Source organism: Pan paniscus, chromosome 5 (genome assembly GCF_029289425.2).
Source record: "Pan paniscus chromosome 5, NHGRI_mPanPan1-v2.0_pri, whole genome shotgun sequence".
Classification (NCBI taxonomy): Eukaryota; Metazoa; Chordata; class Mammalia; order Primates; family Hominidae; genus Pan; species Pan paniscus.
In genome coordinates, this window is record NC_073254.2 from 138,507,712 (window position 1) to 138,526,862 (window position 19,151).

The 19,151-nt window shown below is 37.9% G+C and overlaps 1 protein-coding gene and 1 pseudogene across 2 annotated transcripts in view; one reads left to right on the top strand and one right to left on the bottom strand.

Moving 5' to 3' along the window:
• CEP85L (centrosomal protein 85 like) overlaps positions 1 to 19,151 on the bottom strand; it is a 209,570-nt gene that overhangs the window by 47,928 nt on the left and 142,491 nt on the right. The gene's annotated exons all lie outside the window — the stretch shown is intronic.
• Positions 457 to 19,111, top strand: LOC129398059 (bromodomain-containing protein 7-like; annotated as a pseudogene).

The following is a 19,151-nucleotide window of genomic DNA, read 5'->3' on the forward strand; positions in this document are numbered from 1 at the left end:
TTTTCTGAAGAAAGATAAAGTATGTAAGGTTTCCAGCATATAGGAGAAACTTCATGAAAGACAGCTATTATTTGATTTTAAAAGTATACTTCAACATGTAAATAGTACAGTATATACATTAATCATATAAAAGTGAAAGTTCTAGGTAAATAAATAAAAACTAAAGAAAAATTTCTTCACAGTTAATCATTTCCAGCTAATACTAAATTCAATATGTATTAATAGAATGTTTCTCTAACTAGAAAGTAAGATCCATGAATCGGGGATTCTTGTCCATCTCAAAGTGTCCATCTTATATTCCCTATTGCATAGAAAAAAATGGCACAAAATAAGTACTCACAAAATAATTGTTGAATGAATAAATGTATTATTGCTTCTATGAGCAAGGCTTTGAAGGAAATTCTTTTCAAGGGGAAGATATTCCCTCTCCCCCATGTAGGATTAAAATCTGGAAGAGGAAGGCAGGAAATACAAATATTCCTTCAAACAAATCAGCATGTGGTTAAGTGCTGTAAAAAGATATCAACAAAGTACTGTAAAAGCAAAGAAAGAGGTTATTTTTCCATTTATTTAAAAGATATTTACAAAGCACATACGTTAGGCATTGTGCTAGGTGCTGGGGATTCTACAGTTAATAAAATCAGATCCCACCAGTTTAATGTGTCATACACAAAAAGACCAAAAAAAGACAATGAAACTAAGTGCTAAGATAGTTACATGTGCAGTAGCTAAGGGAGGGTGTTACAGAAGTAAATTTGAACTAGGCCTTGAAGAACTGATACTTTCCCAAAAGGTAAGCATGCAACTCAACCATTACAGAAATAGCATTTATCATGTCCAGGCTATTTCAAAGATGGCAGACTCACCCTTTACAAACTCAAATTTTAATCAGAGGCATGAGAAGCCTTTAGATGATTGTAATATAGAACAGAATGAATATGGTAGCCGAATAAAGGCCATGTTAAGTACAAAGTATTGGGAGGAAGTAGGATACATGAAGACATTGAGCGAATGAGGAAAAAGGCTTTTCTGGAGAGGTGGCTTTTGAGACAGATTTTGAAAAACAGATTCTGGCAAGAATGGAAAAAGGAACAGGCATTCTAGAAAGAACATTTTTAAAAAGGTTAAAAAGTAGATACAGAGAGTTATCATGTCATGTTTATAGGTTACAAGTGGGCAGAATAAAAGGGAAAACTTACAAATCTAGGTTGCAGCCTTCCTGTAGAATTCCAAGAATTGTGAACTTGGCTTTGTAAATCTCTATATTCCCCGGCATTCAGTCTAGTGTCTAGACTCTGAGCAAGTCTGATGAAAGGGAAGAGATGAGAGGAAAAAGACAAGAGAGTGCTAGAAGAAATAGGACAAAGCTAGATTCAGTGAACAAGATGCACTGAGAATGAATATGGATGTTATCATTTAAAGAAATTATTCTAACTAATTTAGCTGAAAAGAAACAAGGAGCTGAAATAGAGCATGGAGAACAGAATGAAGAAACTGGAAGCAGGGTGAAAGGATTTAGAGAAAATGATTGTTAAAAGATGTAAATGGAAAATAAATGTTAAAGATAACCAAGGTTTAAGATTTTGTCTAACTAATACGGAAGATTATCTTCTGGGCAGAAGTAAATATAAAGAAGAACAGTAGGTTATATAGAAAAATAGGTTATACTTAAGCAGATATACTTAATATAATTAGAGCCTATGATTATTATTTCATTTGAATATACAAGTACAGATGGACACCAGGCAGAAAGATAGATATGGAACTCAGGAAGATGGCTAGGCTATGAAACTATAAAAAGCTAATACAGACTTCCAGTTTCTAGCCCAGCGTGTAAAGATATCAGAAGTCGCCACTCAGTCCTAAAAAAAATAAAATAAAAAGCTGAAAAAACTGAAATATCAACAAGTCTTCTAAAGTCTGTGAGAGAAATGAGGTTACAGGGCAAACTGCTGCCTCCAAAACTGGAAAAAAAAGGATAGGTAGAAACAGAGGATCATAACCTAATAAAGCAAAAACCCATTAGTAGAAGAGCCAGGGTGGGAAAATCTGTAACTAATGAATTGCTAGAGACTTGGAGTAGATAAATCTGAGAGTTAAAAATTCCACGGGGACCCAATCATACAGGAGGTTTCCATATGTCTGTGAGTTTTACCTCCAGGAGTGTTCTACAAGATCTTCAGTGAGTATCAGAGAAAAATCCCCTCCTGTTTCTGGCAGGGGGAGGGGAAAAGGAACCATTTAAAATATGCCAGAGCATTCTGTTCTTAAAAATGCCTGCCGTCAGGAGAAACTATTTTACCAGAGCCTAAACTGCTGGGGTTTTATCAGAGCTTAACGTAGTTGGGGTAAAGGGAATAACCCAACTCCAGCCAACTCCAGCCTTCCACATAGAGGAGGGTTAATACATAAATCAAGCTCCTTTGGCCTTCCCTGTGGAAATACCAACTCCATCGCCCTCCTGCCATCCTGTCCCGCCTAAGGGTGGGGAAAGAAAAAATCTTAGAAAACTGAAGTTCACAATCCAGAGGAACAAATTCACCAAAAGACTGAGACCTAAACACAGGACTATAGAATACTTCCCCTTCCCTGCACACTTTACCACTGCATTACTAAAGCTCTATTTACCACACTTATTAAACCTTGGACATCATGTCTACTTTCAACAAAAATTACAAGACACGCAAAAAGGCAAAAAACGCAGTTTGAAGAGACCACAAAGCATCAGACACAGAGTCAGATATGGCAAGAATGTCAGAATTATCAGACCAGGGATTTTTGACAACTAGGATTAGTAAGATTATGATAGAAAATGTAGACAGTATACAAGAACATACAGATAACGTAAGTGTAGAGATAAAAATTCTAGAAAAGAATAAAAAAGAAATGCTAAAGATTGAGAACACTAACAGAAATAAAGAATGTCCTTGAGGGACTCATTAGCAGAGTAGACCTGGCTGAGGAAACAATTCCTGAACTTGGGATATGATGACAGAAACTTCCAATACTGAAAAAGAGAAAAAAAAAAACCTTAAAAAAACAACATGCCTTGTTTCACATGAGGCTTCTGACTTGGACTTTCAGGTTAATGCTGGAATGAGTTAAGGCTTTAGGGGACTGTTGGGAAGGCATGATTGTGTTTTAAAATGTGAGAACATGAGATTTGGGAGGTGCTGGGGTGGAATGACACCGTTTGGTTGTGTCCCCACCCAAATCTCAACTTGAATTGTAGTTCCAATAATCCCTATATGTTGAGGGACTCAGTGGGAGGTAACTGAATCATGGGGGCGATTACCCCCATGCTACCGTTCTCGTGACAGCGGGTGAGTTCTCCTGAGATCTGATGGTCTTATAAAGGGCTTTTCCCTCTTTGCTCAGCACTTCTTCCTTCTATCATATGAAGAAGGATGTGTTTGCTTCCCCTTCCACCATGAATTTAAATTTCCTGAGGCCTCCCCAGTCACGCGGAACTGTAAGTCAATTAAACCTCTTGCCTTTATAAATTATCCAGTCTCAGGCAGTTCTTTATAGCAGCATCAGAACAGACTAATACAAAGCCCTTTACTGTTGGTGAAGAGGTGATCCTGCCTGCTGCCAAGCACATTTGTCATGAACTCTTAGGAGACGCTGCAGTTCAAAAGGTGACATGTGTTCATCTTTCATCTTTCAGCCATCACAACAAAATGAACTGATGAAACAGCAGAGGATATTGAGGCACAGTTGTTAAAGAGGATGAATGAGTCACTGTGGTATGCAATCCAGGTTGAAAAGTCTATCAATGTTAACAAGGCAACAAGGCTTGCTTTTGTGTGATATATTTTCAGAAGGATGTGCAAGAGGATATGTCATACGCACTTTTACTGCCAACCAACACCACAGCTGCAGAATTATTCAAGTCTTTGAATGATTACATATCAGAAAAATGAAATTGGTCATTTTGTGTCAGTATACGCACAGACAGAGAGGCTTCCATAACTGGATGTCCTTCTGGCTTCACAACTTGGGTCAGATGGTCACTTCTGCATGTGACTCCACACATTGTGTCACCCATAGAGAAATGCTGGCTAGCTGAAAAATGTCACCTGAATTTAGCAACATTTTGCAGGATATCCTTAAAATTATCAACCACATTAAGTACATGCCCTTAACCCACATCTGATGGTGCAGCTCTGTGAGGAGATGGACGCAGGGCACACACGTCATCTCTTATATACAGAAGTGATTGCTTTCTGTTATTTTATTTTATATTTTTTATTTTATTTTATTTTATTTTATTTTATTTTATTTTATGAGGCTGGAGTGCAATGGCACAATCTCGGCTCCTGCAACCTCCACCCCCAGGGTTCAAGCAATTCTCCTGTCAAAGCCTCCTGAGTAGCTGGGATTACAGGCATGCGCCACCAAGCCCGGCTAATTTTTGTACTTTTAGTGGAGATTGGGTTTCACCATGTTGGTCAGGCTGGTCTCGAACTCCTGACCTCGTGATCCACCCACCTCGGCCTCCCAAAGTGCTGGGATTACAGGCGTGAGCCACTGTGCCCAGCCAGAAGTGATTGCTTTCTACAGGTAGATTACTGGCCAGAGTTTTTGAGTTACAAGAGCCACTCCAGAGATTTCTTTTAGAAAAACAGTCACCACTGGCAACACATTTCAGTGACACAGAATGGCTCACAAAACTTGCTTACTTATGTAACATATTCAACCTGCTCAATGAAGTCAATCTGTTGTCACTTCAAGGGAGAATGACAACGGTGTTCAAGTCAACAGATAAAGTGGCTGCATTCAAAGCCAAACTAGTATTATGAGGGCAATGCATAAACATTGGGATTTCTGACATGTTTCAAACATTAGCAGAAATCTTGAAACAGACTGAGCCAGGGCCTTCTTTCTCCCAGCTGGTACATGGATCACCTATCTCAGCTTTTTAAAGAATCTGAGCATTAATTCCCAACCATAAAAAAACCCGAACTGGGAAGAAATGGATCGCGACCCACTTGTAAATTGCCAGGTGAATCAACTTTGTCCACACTAGAAGAGAGTCAACTGCTTGAGACTGCAAATGACAGTGGTCTTAAAAGTATGTTTGAGACAACTTCAAGTCTCCATACATTTTGGATTAGAGTCAAGGAAGAATATCCTGAGATTGCCACAAAAGCACTGAAAAGCCTGCTTCCATTTCCAAAATCATATCTTTGTGAAGCAGGGTTTTCTACAATGATAGCGACCAAAATGAGATTACAGAGTAGACTGGACATAATCAACAAACTTTGGGTGTCACTGACTCCCAACACTCCCAGATGAGACCGTCTAGTTGTGGAAAACAAGCTCCGGGCTCCCACTGATTCTACATTATGGTGAGTTGTACAATTATTTCATTATATATTAAAATGTAATTATAATAGAAATGAGGTATACTATAAATGTTATGTGCTTGAATCATCCCAAACCACACCCCCTCCCCAGGTCTGTGGAGAAATTGTCTTCCTCAAAACCAGACCCTGGTGCCAAAAAGGTTAGGGACTTCTGCTATACACTGTGAAGTTATCCTTCAAGAGCGAAAGAGAAAGACTTCCACAGACAAAAACTGAAGGATTTTGTGGCCAGTATATCTGCTTTGCAAGAAATGTTAAAAGCCTTCAGAGAGAAGGGAAATGACACAGGTCAGAAACTCACATCTAGACAAAGAAAGCAAGAGCATCGGAGAAGGAATAAGTGAAGGTAAAAATTTTTAAAGCTTTATTATTCTTAATTGATCTAACAAGTGACATTTTAATTACAGCAACAATGTAATCATTTATGTATGTTTCTGTGTATGTGTGCATGTATGTATACATATGCTTATGAATAAGTGAAATAACTGATAACAATGATACAAGGATGAGAAGGAAGATGGAGGAATTAGAAGTATTTTGCTATTATATGGTACTTATCATAAGGTATACTGCATTACCTTCAGGTGGTGTAGGGTTACTTGACAGCAGACTTGGGTTATAAATGTAAATGAAAACTATAGGGCAACCACTAAAGAATGTAAAAAGAGAAGTGTAATAAAGTAGAAAGAGAAAAATTGATTAATACAAAATGCTCAATTAAAATGACTGGGAAATGGTTGGCTCATGCCTGTAATCCCAGTACTTTGAGAGGCTGAGGCAGGAGGATCACTTAAGGTCAGGGGTTCGAGACCAGCCTAGGCAACATAGTGAGACCCCCCATATCTACAAAAACTAAAAATAAATAAATACAAATGAAAAAAGACAAAGTGTGGAACACTACAAAAAAACTACAGCTAAGCATCAAAATACATCAAACAAAAACTGACAGAACTACAAAGAGAAACAGATTAATCTACTATCGCAGTTAGAGATTTTAACAACTGTATCAGAAATGGACAAATCTAGCAGTTTGGGAGGCCAAGGCAGGTGGATGGCTTGAGCCCAGGAGTTTGAGATCACCCTAGGAAACATAGTGAGACCCAATCTGTTAAAAAAAAAAAAAAAATAGAGAGAGAGAAAGGAAAGGAAAAAGGGAGGAAAGGGAGGAAAGGGAGGGAGGGAGGGAAGGAGGGAAAGAGAAAAGAAAAGAAATGGACAGTTCCAACAGGCAGAAAATCAGTAAGGGTGTAATCTATCTCAACAGCCCCATCAATCAATTAACTGTAACTGACATCTGTAGACTACTCATCCAAAAATGGCATTACACATTCATCTCAAGCTCACCTGGAACATTCACCAAAGCGGACAACATTTTGGGCCATAAGATACACCTTAAAAAGATAAAAAATCATCCAATGTCTGCTGTCAGACCATAGTGGAATTAAACTAGAAATCAAAAACAGAAAGACAGCTGGGAAATCCCAAAATACCTGGAGATTAAACAACACATTTCTACATAATACATAGGTTAAAAAGGAAATCTCAAGAGAAATTTAAAAATGTCAACTAAATGAAAAGGAAAATACAACCTATCAAAATTTGTGGTATCCAGTGAAAGCAGTACTTAGAAATTTATAGCATTGAATGCATATATTAGATAAGAAAAAAAGGATCTAAAATAAATCATCTAAGCCTCCAACTAGGAAATCAGAGAAAGTAGAGAATATCAACTAGAAAAAGTAAATCTGAAATAAACAAAAGAAACTAAAAGTTCAATGTTTGAAAATTAATTAAGGTACTCCATCACCAACAGGCTAAAGAAGACAAATCATGATTATGTCAAATCCAGGAAATGCACTTGACAAAATCTAACACCCATTCACGATTAAAAACTCTTGGCCAGGCACGGTGGCTCATGCCTGTAAGCCCAGCACTTTGGGAGGCTGAGGCGGGTGGATCACAAGGTCAGGAGTTTGAGACCAGCCTGGCCAATAGGGTGAAACCCCGTCTCTACTAAAAATACAAAAATTAGCCAGGCATGGTGGCAGCCACCTGTAGTCCTAGCTACTCGGGAGGCTGAGGCAGGAGAATCACTTGAGCCCAGGAAACGGAGGTTTCAGTGAGCCCAGATCGCATCACTGCACTCCAGCCTGGGGGACAGAGTGAGACTCTGTCTCAAAAAAAAAACAAAAAACAAAACAAATAAACAAAAAAACAACTCTCAGCAAACTAGTAATAGAGGAAGCTTCTTCAATTTAATAAAGAACATATACAAAACACAAGTATAGCTAACATTATACTTATAGTGGTGAGAAACTTGAAGCTTCGCCACCAAGATCAAAAAGCATGCACGAATGTCCCCTCTCACTACTGCTTTTCAACATCATACTGGAAGTGCCAGCTAATGCAATAAGACAAAAAGAGTACATAAAAGGTATACTGATTGGAAAGGAAGGAAGAAATAAAACCATCATTGTTCACAGATAACATGATCATCTTTATAAAATGTCAAAAAGAATCCATACAAAAAAACTCCTGGCTAGGTGCAGTGGCTCATGACTGTTATCCCAGCACCTTGAAAGGCCAAGGCAGGAGGATCACTTGAGCCCAGGAGTTGAAGACCAGCCTAGGCAACATAGTGAGACCTTGTCTCTACTAAAATATTTTTTTTTTAATTAGCCAGGCATGGTGACACACACCTGTACTCCCAGCCACTCAGGAGGCTGAGGCAGAAGGATTGCTTGAGCCCAGGAGTTGGAGGCTGTAGTGAGCTACTGCTGGGAGCCGAAAATGCCAAAGGGACCGTGACCAACTCAGCATTCCACTGGTGGCTATATGATCAAACAGCAAACTATCATGAACGCAGGACGTGGGCAAACTCACACTGCACCTGCTGCTAAAAGGTTTCCTGAGGACCATCACTCCCTGGCGCTGGGCTCCTTGAAGTTATCTACTGGGAAATCTAGCACCTATTGTTCGAAGGATGCAGTCTCACAAGCCTGCTGTAAACCAAACAGGCTGACTGATAATTACTCAACAATCACCCCCTCTTTCTCGTTATCTCTTTTACCTAATACATTCAGAGGGCTGAAAAAGCTCAAGGACCCTGTCCACTAGAGGCAAGGTGCCCCCTGACCCCTTCTTCCAATTATACTCTTTTGTCTTTGTCTTTTATTCCCGCGTTCACCCCCTTTGTTCAGTCTCCCAAGGTCCATGCAGGCTACAAGTACTGCCCCAAACAGCAACAAAATCGGGTGCTCTACAAGCTACAATTGCACATATGATTGTGCAACTGCATGCCAGCCTAAGCAACAGAGCAATACCCTGTCTCAAACAAACAAACATCTTGAAGGGACATCTGTTCTACTTCTTCTTGTTTGGATAAACAGCTTGTGAGAGGCTTCTCAGGAGGCAAGTCTAATCTCATAGGGGCATGACACTGGAAGTCTTTTTCTGCCTCATTCTCCCCATGGTCTTGATCTCGCTTATTTTTGTCCTCTTCAATTCTGCTTTCTCCCCTTTTCTTCCCCCAGAACTGGCTTCTCTCCTTTCTTTCTCTTTTTCCACTTTCTGTCCTTGTGTTTGTCATGATTGTTTTTGTCTTTGAAGAGGCTGGAGCAGTGCTCCAAACTGCCCGTGGAGAGCTCAGTAACTGCTTTCCCTCCTACTTTGAGGACCAGCTTCAAGGGCTTTTCCACATACTCTTTGTAGAGGTGCTTCTCTGACTTGTGCTCCTTGCCCATGTCTGACCAGGCCCTGGTGCCCACCTCCCATGCCAGGCCCAGGCCTTGGGGTGCCACTTCTGGTCCAGGCCAGGCGAGGTGGAGGACAGGAGCAGGGCCTACCAAGCCCCGCACGCCAATGCAGGGGGTTAGCATGTGTGCCGGGTGGCACAAGGCCCCTCTTGAGAAGACAGCCCATGAGACCCAGCTGGGGCCTGAGAACATGAATCAACTGATGAGACAACTGCAGAGAAAAGATCCAAGTGCTCTTTTTGTTTTCTGTGATTTTATTGCTCCTGGCTACTCCATCATCATTAAACACCCAATGGATCTCAGCAACATGAAAGAAGAGATCAAGAACAATGAAGAACTAATGGATAACTTCAAACCAATATGTACTAATGCCATGATTTACAACAAACCAGAGACCACTTATTATAAAGCTGCAAAGAAGCTGTTACACTCAGAGATGAAAATTTTTAGCCAGGAAAAAATTCAGAGCCTGAAGCAGAGCACAGACTTCATGGCTAACTTGAAAAAACTTGAAAGCAGAAAGACAGAACAGACATCTCACAGAGTGGGGAGGATGGAGGCTACTGGCTGAGAGAGAGAGAGAGAGAGGACTCTGGAGATGCCGAAGCACAAGCCTTCAAGAGTCCCAGCAAAGAAAATAAAAAGAAAGACAAAGATATGCTTTTAAGTTTAAAAGCAGTAATTTAGAGAGACAGTAGGAGCAGCTTGACTGCATCATGAAGGAATCTGGAGGAAAACTGACCAGGTGGCTTGTTAACAGTCAGTGGGAATTTGAAAGAAGAAAACCAGATGGAACAAGAAGACTGGGACTTCCCCATCCTGTGGATCTCATTGTAGGAGAGCCAGAATACTGCCCTATGAGACTGGGAATGACAACTGGAAGACTTCAGTCTGGAGTGAATACTCTGCAGGGGTTCAAAGAGGATAAAAGGAACAAAGTAACTCCAGGGTTATATTTGAATTATGGACCCTGGAGTTCTTATGTACTGCATTATGACTCCACATTTACGAATATCAGCAAGGATAATTCAGATTTAATCTATGCAATCTATGGGGGAAGACTGATCTTCCAAGCAATTTCAGCAACCATGAGTTTCTGGCCCCATGCCAAGATTACCCATATGTTATGACAGATAGTTTGCTGGATGTTTTAACAAAAGGAGGGGATTCCAGGGCCCTATAAGAGTTGGAGATATCACCTGAAGATGAAGGCCATACTAGGACACTTGACACAGCAAAACAAATGGAGATTACACAAGTAGAGCCAGCAGGACATTTGGACTCTAATACTCAAGATAGGCTCGTGGCACTGAAAGCAGTAACAAACTTTGGCGCTCCGGTTGAAGTTTTTGACTCTTGAAGAAGCTGAAGTATTCCAGAAGAAACCTGATGAGACCAACAAATTGCTCAGGGAGCTCCAGCTCAATGAGCATTTGAACACCTGACCCCTTCCCAATATGATGTCTCTTGGATCCCTTATACAAAGAAATGCATCTTGCTGAACAGGTGACCAATAATCTTAAAGAACTTGTACAACAAGTAACTCCAGGTGATATCGTAAGCATGTATGGAGTTCAAAAAGCAATGGGGATTTCCATTCCTTCCCCTGTCATGGAAAACAACTTTGTAGATTTAACAGAAGATCTTGAAGAACCTAAAAAGACACGGAGTGGACCTAGTGGGAGTTGAGGCCACCTGGTATTTGATTATGTATTATGTACATACTTTTCCATTCTTAACTTAAAAACGCTTTCACAAGATATCAAATATTTGTAAATTGTGCTTTTAATTAAACTTCGGAACAGTTAAAACAAACAAAAAACACCTTCCTGGAACTAATTATAGCAAGGTTACAGGATACAAGGTTAACACACAAAAGTCAATCATTTTTCAGTATGTCAACAATGAACAAGTGGAATATAAAAATTAAAAATTCACTACCATCTATATAAGCAACCAAAAAATAAGATAGGTATAAATCTAACAACATATGTTCAAGATCTATATGAAGACAACTATAAAACTCTTCTAAAAATGTTCTAAGAAGAACTAAATAAATGAATAGATATTCCATGTTCATGGATAGGAAGACTCAATATTGTGAACATGTTGGTTCTTTCCAATTTGATCTACAGATTCAACACAATCCCAACCAAAATCCTAGCATATTACTTAGTAGATTCAATGAACTGATTCTAAGTTTATATGGAGAGGCAAAAGACCCAGAATATCCATCACAATACTAAAGGAAAAGAACAAAGTTGGAGTACTGACACTACCCAACTTCAAGACTTATAATAAGGCTACAGTAATCAAAACAATGTGGTATTAGTGATAAAATATAAAATTAATCAATGCAACAAAATAGAGAGTCCAGAAATAGGACACATAAATATAGTCAACTGATCTTTAACAAAGGAGCAAATGCAATACAGGGGAAAAAACAGCCCTTTCAACAAATGGTGCTGAACAATTGGACATCCACATGCAAAGAAAAAAAAAAGAAACTAGACACAGACCTTATATTTTTTACAAAAATTAATTCAAAATGGATCACAGACCTAAAACACAAAACTATAAAACTCCAAAAAAAAAAAAAAGTAGAAAATCTAGATGAACTTGGCTATGGCAATGACTTTTTAGATATAACATCAATGCTGAATCCATGAAAGGATGAACTGATAAGCTGGACTTCATTAAAATTAAAAACTTTTTCCCTCCAAAAAACAATGGCAGGAGAATGAGAAAACAAGCCACAGACCAGGAGAAATATTTGTAAAAGATGCATCTGATCTAAAAACAAACAAACAAACAAAAAAAACCTGTTATCCAAAATATACAAATAATAGGCCGGGCGCGGTAGCTCACACTTCTAATCACAGCACTTTGGGTGGCCGAGGCAGGCGGATCACTTGAGGCCAGTAGTTCGAGATTGGCCTGGCCAACCTAATGAAACCCTGTCTCTCACTAAAAATACAAAAATTAGCTGGGTGTGGTGGTTTATGCCTGTAGTCCCAGCTACTTAGGAGGCTGAGGCAGGAAAATCGCTTGAACCCAGTATGCGGAGGTTGCAGTGAGCTGAAACCGCATCACTGCACTCCAGCCTCGGCAACAGAGGGAGACTCTGTCTCAAAAAAAGAAAAAAAAAAATCATACCTACATAATGAAGCTTACATTTAAAAAAAAATAATAATACTAGGTCTACAGAACTTCTAGACAGCTGAACATGTGGAAGTTCCCTCCTGAAGGGTGGCACCCCTGGAGATGGCGTGGGATCTCCACATTCCTTATCTCATACCTTCCCCTATGCATCTCTTCAATCTGGCTGTTCATCTGTATCTTTTCTAATATCCTTTATAACAAATGGGTTAAGTGTAAGTAAAATGCTTCTGAGTTTCAGCAAGTTAATCAAACCCAGGGAGGGAGTTATGTGAACTCTGATTTATAGCCAGTTGGTAAGAAGCATTTGGGACTTGAAATTGGCATCTGAAGTGGAGGGCAGTCTTGTGGTAGTGAGTCCTCAGTCTGTGGGTTCTGACGCTATGTCTACACATACAGTGTCAGGATTAAATTAGAAGACACACACCCAGATGGTGTCTGCTGAAGAATATGCAGAACTGACTGCTTGGTGTGTAGGGAAACAAATACCATACATGTGGTGTCAGAAGTACTGTGCTGAGTGGAGAGTAGAGTGGGAAAAATGCATCTTTGGTTTTTCCTATATCACTACAGCGGCTTTATTCATAATTGCCAAAACTTGGAAATTATCAAGATGCCCTTCAGTAGGTGAAGGCTGTGCATGTGTGGGGATATGGAGGATATGGGAAATCTTGGTACTTCCCATTTAATTTTGTAGTCAGCCTAAAACTGCTCTAAAAAATAAAGTTCATAAATTTTCAAAAAGTTATCACAGGTGGGGCCAGGCGCGGTGGCTCACACCTGTAATCCCAGCACTTTGGCGGGACTAAGGCAGGCAGATCATGAAGTCAGGAGTTCGAGACCAGCCTGGCCAACATGTTGAAACCCTGTCTCTAACAAAAATACAAAAATTAGCTGTGTGTGGTGACACGCGCCTGTAATCCCAGCTACTCAGGAGGCTGAGGCAGGAGAATTGCTTGAACCCGGGAGGCGGAGGTTGCAGTGAGCCAAGATCACGTCACTGTACTCAAAAAAAAAAAAAAAAAAAAGTTAACACAGATGCTTCTACTATAATACAAATATATGCATTCCTGGAAAATCACTGGAAAATCATGCACTAAACTGTGATATACCCAGAAAGCGGAACATTATTCAGTAATAAAGAAAAATGAACTATCAAGCCATGAAAAGATATAGAGGAAACTTAAATGCATACTACTAAGTGAAAGAAGCCAGTTTAAAAAGAAATGGTTTGAATAGTATGTACTATATGATTCCAATTACATAACATTCTGGGAAAGGCAAAACTATAGAGACCATAACAAGTTCAGTGGTTGCTAGGGGTCCAAAGGGTTGAACAGGCAGAGCACAGAAAATTTCTAGGGCAGTGAAACTACTCTGCATGATACGATAATGGTGGATACATGTCATTACTAATTTGTCAAAACCCTTAGATTGCACAACACCAGGAGTGATCCTAATATAAACTATTGGCTTTTGAGTGTTAATGGTGTGTCAATATAGGTTCACTAATTATAAATAATGTACCCTAAGGTACAAAACGTTGATAGTGGGGGAGGTTGAGCACGTGTGAAGATATGGAGGATATGGGAGATCTTGGTACTTCCCATTCAATTTTGTAGTAAATGTAAAACTGCTCTAAAAAGTAACGTTAATAAATTTTTAAAAAGTTAACACAGGTGCTTCTACTATAATGCAATATAGACATTCCTGGAAAATCATGCACTAAAAATAATAGGGCGTATGGAACGAATAGGATTAAAAACACTCAATTCAAACTGATGCAATTTTAACTAGTGCACTAACAAAAACAGTGACTCAGGAGATAACTTGGACAGTCTGAACAGGTGGTCACAGTGATATTTTAAAACCACATACACACACAGTCAAAATGCTGGCAGTACTTTAATTAGAGGTCTGGTGAGTGTTCAGATGATATAGGTGGACTCTGTGATATAGGGCTTGCCGTGCAGGTGGAGTAGGAGGGAGCATAACCTGGCGTGAACTGAAAGTCTATAAAGAAGGAAGTGCACTTCTCAAGGAAGAGCACCCGAAGGGCAGGTACTCTTTTACAATTTTCTTATGTAAGTTGGAAAAAGCTTCTGCTAATGTAGTAGGTAACCCTAAGCCTTTTGCTTTGCTGGCCAAATATTTTAATTTTATTCACCATATTCTAACTCCCCTTGCCTGGGGAGTTGGTGGGGGAAAGCACTTATGAACCAATCTAGAAAACTAAGCAGACATCATTCTCCTATTTACCAATTGTGTATGAGCAAATTTGCACCATAGAAATGTGTTTTGTAGCAAGACAAGCTGTAGTTGAAACTCTATGTGAACTTAATCATATAGAAAAAGAAAAATCTGAGGTCAGATGTTTTAATTTCTACATTTAGTAACATCTTTTCAGCCTTTATCTGCCTTCTCTGACTTTTACACAACGGTTCCCTTTCTATGGAAAAACACTTGCTTGCTTTCCTTTCTAGAACAACTCCCTCAGGCTCCTTCACAAGTTGTGCTCTTCTGCTACCTTCTAAAATGCTGCTGTTCCCTGTTTCTAGTTCTGGATCCCATTTTCCTCTCATTGCACAAATCCTCCCTTGGAATACCTGATCATGCCCAAGGCTTTAATAACCACCCACCTAGACTGACAACACCTAAATCTCTTACCTCTGGCTCAGACCTGCACCCACAAATATTATACCCTCATTCTTCACTCAACCCCAAATTTACAATGTGTAAGTTTAACTCACTATTTTTCTCCTCTAAACAGATCCTTAACATAGTAATCTCTATAAACCAATCAATTGTTGCTGTATGAAATTAGGCAATCATTCTCTCACCACATTAAATATGTCATTAAATCTGGCCCATTTTACCATGGCTTGGTCATACAGATGTTTAATCAACAGTCTTCTTCTCATTCTGACCACTACAGATAAAATTCAAATGTTCACATAACTTTTGGACTATTGAGACAGCTTCCTGACTGGTTTCCCTGCCTCCAATAACATCTACCTTAAATCCAATCTCTATTATGCCATCAGAGTAACCAAACTAGGATACTTTGGAGGTGAAAGATGGCACTATTAATAAATTTATAAGCACAGCAGGCATAAACTGGGCCAGCCCTAAGCAAACCTTTACACCTCAGGTCATTGATATCACTCGGCCCTTGCTTACCTCTTCAACCACATATCTACCACTACCTTTCTCTCACATTACATTTCATCCATACAGAATAATTTGTAGTTTTCCAAACGCATTATATTTCTCATCATTCCTTTAAGCTTCTCCATATGCCATACACTATGCCTCAAAACACTATTCCTTCACCCCCTTCACCTGGCTCAATTCATTTAGTTCATCAGGTTCTCAAACTAGATTATCACTTCCTACAGGAAGCCTGGCCAGGCCTTTGGAAGATTAGCTTCTATGTTCATAGCTGGGGTTCCCACAGCACTTCATACATAACCCCTGTGCGAATCAACACACTGCAACTATCTCTTGTCTGTGTTCTCCATTAGACTACACATTCCTTGAGGGCAAAACCAGCTTCATTCACATTTCTATTGCTACAGCATAAATGGAACCTTATCCATAGTTAAGATAAACAATTTCTAAGGAAATGGATAAATATATTTTTTGGTATACTCTCTCTGTAGGGTTTAAGTTCCATAAAGGCAGAAACCATTCTTTGCTTTTGTGTTCCCAGAATTTAACACATTAGATGTTTAATGTTTTGTTGAGGAGGCTCATTTGTAAAGGTGGGACTCATTTTATTAAATGTTCATTAGTACAGACTTGGTGGTAGAAACAAACCAATTGAAGAAAAAATAGAAAAAAATGATATAAATGGAAAGAAAAAGAATAAAATGGAAAGAAAAGAAATGATGCAACAATGAAACTTAATAATAGTAACTATTATTTGGTTGGTCTTTCCAAGGTACACATATATACAGAAAGAAGAGACCTCTTTCTTCTCCAATTTAAGTAAAGAAAAAGGGTCCTTCATATTTGGTTTATTCCACAAAGGCCTGTTAACCACAGATGGACATTTAGGTATAAATGGAAATACAAACTATTCCTTGGCTCTACCAATCTACCATTAGAACTATCCAGAAAGTTTGGATTCTAGAATAAAGACATGGTTCTCATTCTCTACCTATGAGACTGAGTGATATCTACTTCTAAGGTCATCTTAATTGTAAGGTTAGTCAAATTTTTAATAAGCAAATAGAAGTTACTTATTAAGAGTATGTTTTCCATCTATAAATTCATTTAAAAATGTTACTTTTATTTTACTGACTTATTTACTCTAGAATACACATTAATTTCAATAATTATTATTAAAAGCATAATTTTCTTTGTCTAGTGTCTATAGAATTAGGATGAATATGTTATGGATCAGAAAAATGTACCTATACAAAATGCTATGCATAAAAAATTACATCATTCAAAGATCCAAGGTTAAAAAAATCCTTCGCTAAAGAAATATTTTATTACTCTATCTGCTGTTTCTTCTAACCCTCACCATTTTATTGGCTCTCTGTATCTATCCATTGATAGAAGTTTATCTTATATATTTATCATACCCATTTAGTATTAAGATTTTCCTTGTATTCTCTTTTACGAATTGCTCTCATCTTTTAAAATCAGATTTCTCAATAATATTTCAATTCCTCACATACTTCAAAATCCTACTAATATTTTTAACAACCCCTTTTACATATCCTTCCAAATACTAATATTTTTATTTGTCCTTGCACGCTGGCTTGGAGAGCCCTCTACTGGCCTGATGCTGTGTCAAAAGAACATTTGCTTCATCCTTCAGATACCTATTTTTTACATGCTTTCGGTAATATGATAATTATATAATTAAAGCCTTTATTCCGAATGACAGAATGTTAGAGAAATTGAACAATTCTACTAAAATGCTGTTACCAAAGCAAGATACACTACTTCCATAGTATAGAAATACCATTTTCAAATAACTGTACATTATTCTCAGTACTCACTATAAAGCCTTGCTATCATGTGACAGAAGTCCAAGATGAGACCAAATTATAACATGATGTATTCATAACTAAAGTATAAAAGGCAAGTTGGAGTCTCTATGTTAAATGCCTCTGGCCTCAAGAAAATCTGATAGTTATTTTCTCATCAATATTTCCTGATTTTAATATACCAATGTCTCTAGTATTTATAAATAACACATTTGAAGATATGATGAAGGAAACAATTCCACTTAACTTAAAATCTAGGAATAAAGGCCGTAATGAAGAGAAAAACAATAACAACATCCACAAATAGAAGTATATACCACCACAAAGTTATCAGGCCTCACTTTAGATGCCAATAAGTACGCCAACAGTCTTTTTCTTTGGGAAATAAACCAATATAAAGTTTATATAAAAATAAACATGCAAACAAGTTTTAAAGGAAGCTCTTTTTAAAACTGAGTAATAATTAAGGAAAGTAGCCATTCCAGTCATATAAATTTTGTTAACGGGCCTCATAGACTCTATATCTGTGTTCCAATTAGACTATACTCTCCTTATGGGCAAAATTAACCTCATTTACATTTCTATTCATATGGCGTAGACACTGTCTTACCTACAGTGAATACAAATAAATTTAGAAGGAATAGACAAACTTGTTTTCCTATATGGTCTCTCCCTCTGTAAGTTTTGAGATCCATGAAAGCAGGAACTATTTTTCACTTTTGTGACATCAGAATTTAACACAGTGGATGTTATGTCACTGTTTGGTTAAATAGGCTCATTTGTAAAGGTGAGATTCATTTATAAAATACTCATTGGAATCAGACTTCATTGTAGAAAAAATTACATAGAGGAAAAAGAAATAATAATATAAACAAAATATTAAGACAAAATTGGAAAATTTATTTTCAAATTAAATTATAGACAAAAAGCTAATTTCCTTTATATATAAAGGGCTCCAAAAAACAATAAGCAAAAACCTAAAACCTAACATAAAAAATGATCAAAGGATATGAAAAGAAATGTGAATGGGCCCTTAAATTTATAAAAAGAAATATAACATCACTCTTAAGAGAAATACATATTAAATACATATTAAAACCATATGACCATAAGGAGATAAATCTCCCCTTTCTTTTATATAGACCTACTAGAAGGGCAAAAATCCAAGTTTAATAACACACTCTGTTAGCATGGCTGGGAGTTGGGGAGTGGGACGGTGAGAGTTCTTATACACTGCTCTCCTAAAGAGCAATTTGACAGTATCAGTAAAAATCACAAACTCAATACCTAGAAATTTCACTTCTGGAAATGTAACTTACAAGAATATCTGCATATGAGCAAAATAGTATTTATAAAAGGTTATTCTTTACAACATCATTTACAATAACCCTAAACTGAAAACAACTCAAATTTTGATGAGTAGGGGGCAGGTAGAATAAATTATGCTATCTCCATAAAACAGAAGATCATGTAACTGCAAAAGCAAGGGAAAGGGGTGTTATCTAGGTAATGACAGAGAAATAATCATTGTGTGTTATATAATTGTATATAACATTTAAAAAAAAGCAAGGTGCCAGATAATGTACATATTCTTATATTTTTTTAAATGCAGAAGAAGGATAAAACACACTTATATCTGCTGTGATATGCATCAACTCTGGAAGGGATACACCAGAAACTGACAACAGTAGTTCCTGTATGTGTGTGGAGAGGGGTGTGCAATCTGGACAGATGGAAGGCTGTAGTTGGACACCCTTTGCCACACATATAAATAAATATAAATCATGTGAATACACTATTAAGTTGATTTAAAATGTCCTTATATTACAAGATAAGTACATTATTAACACAAGCTTTACTAC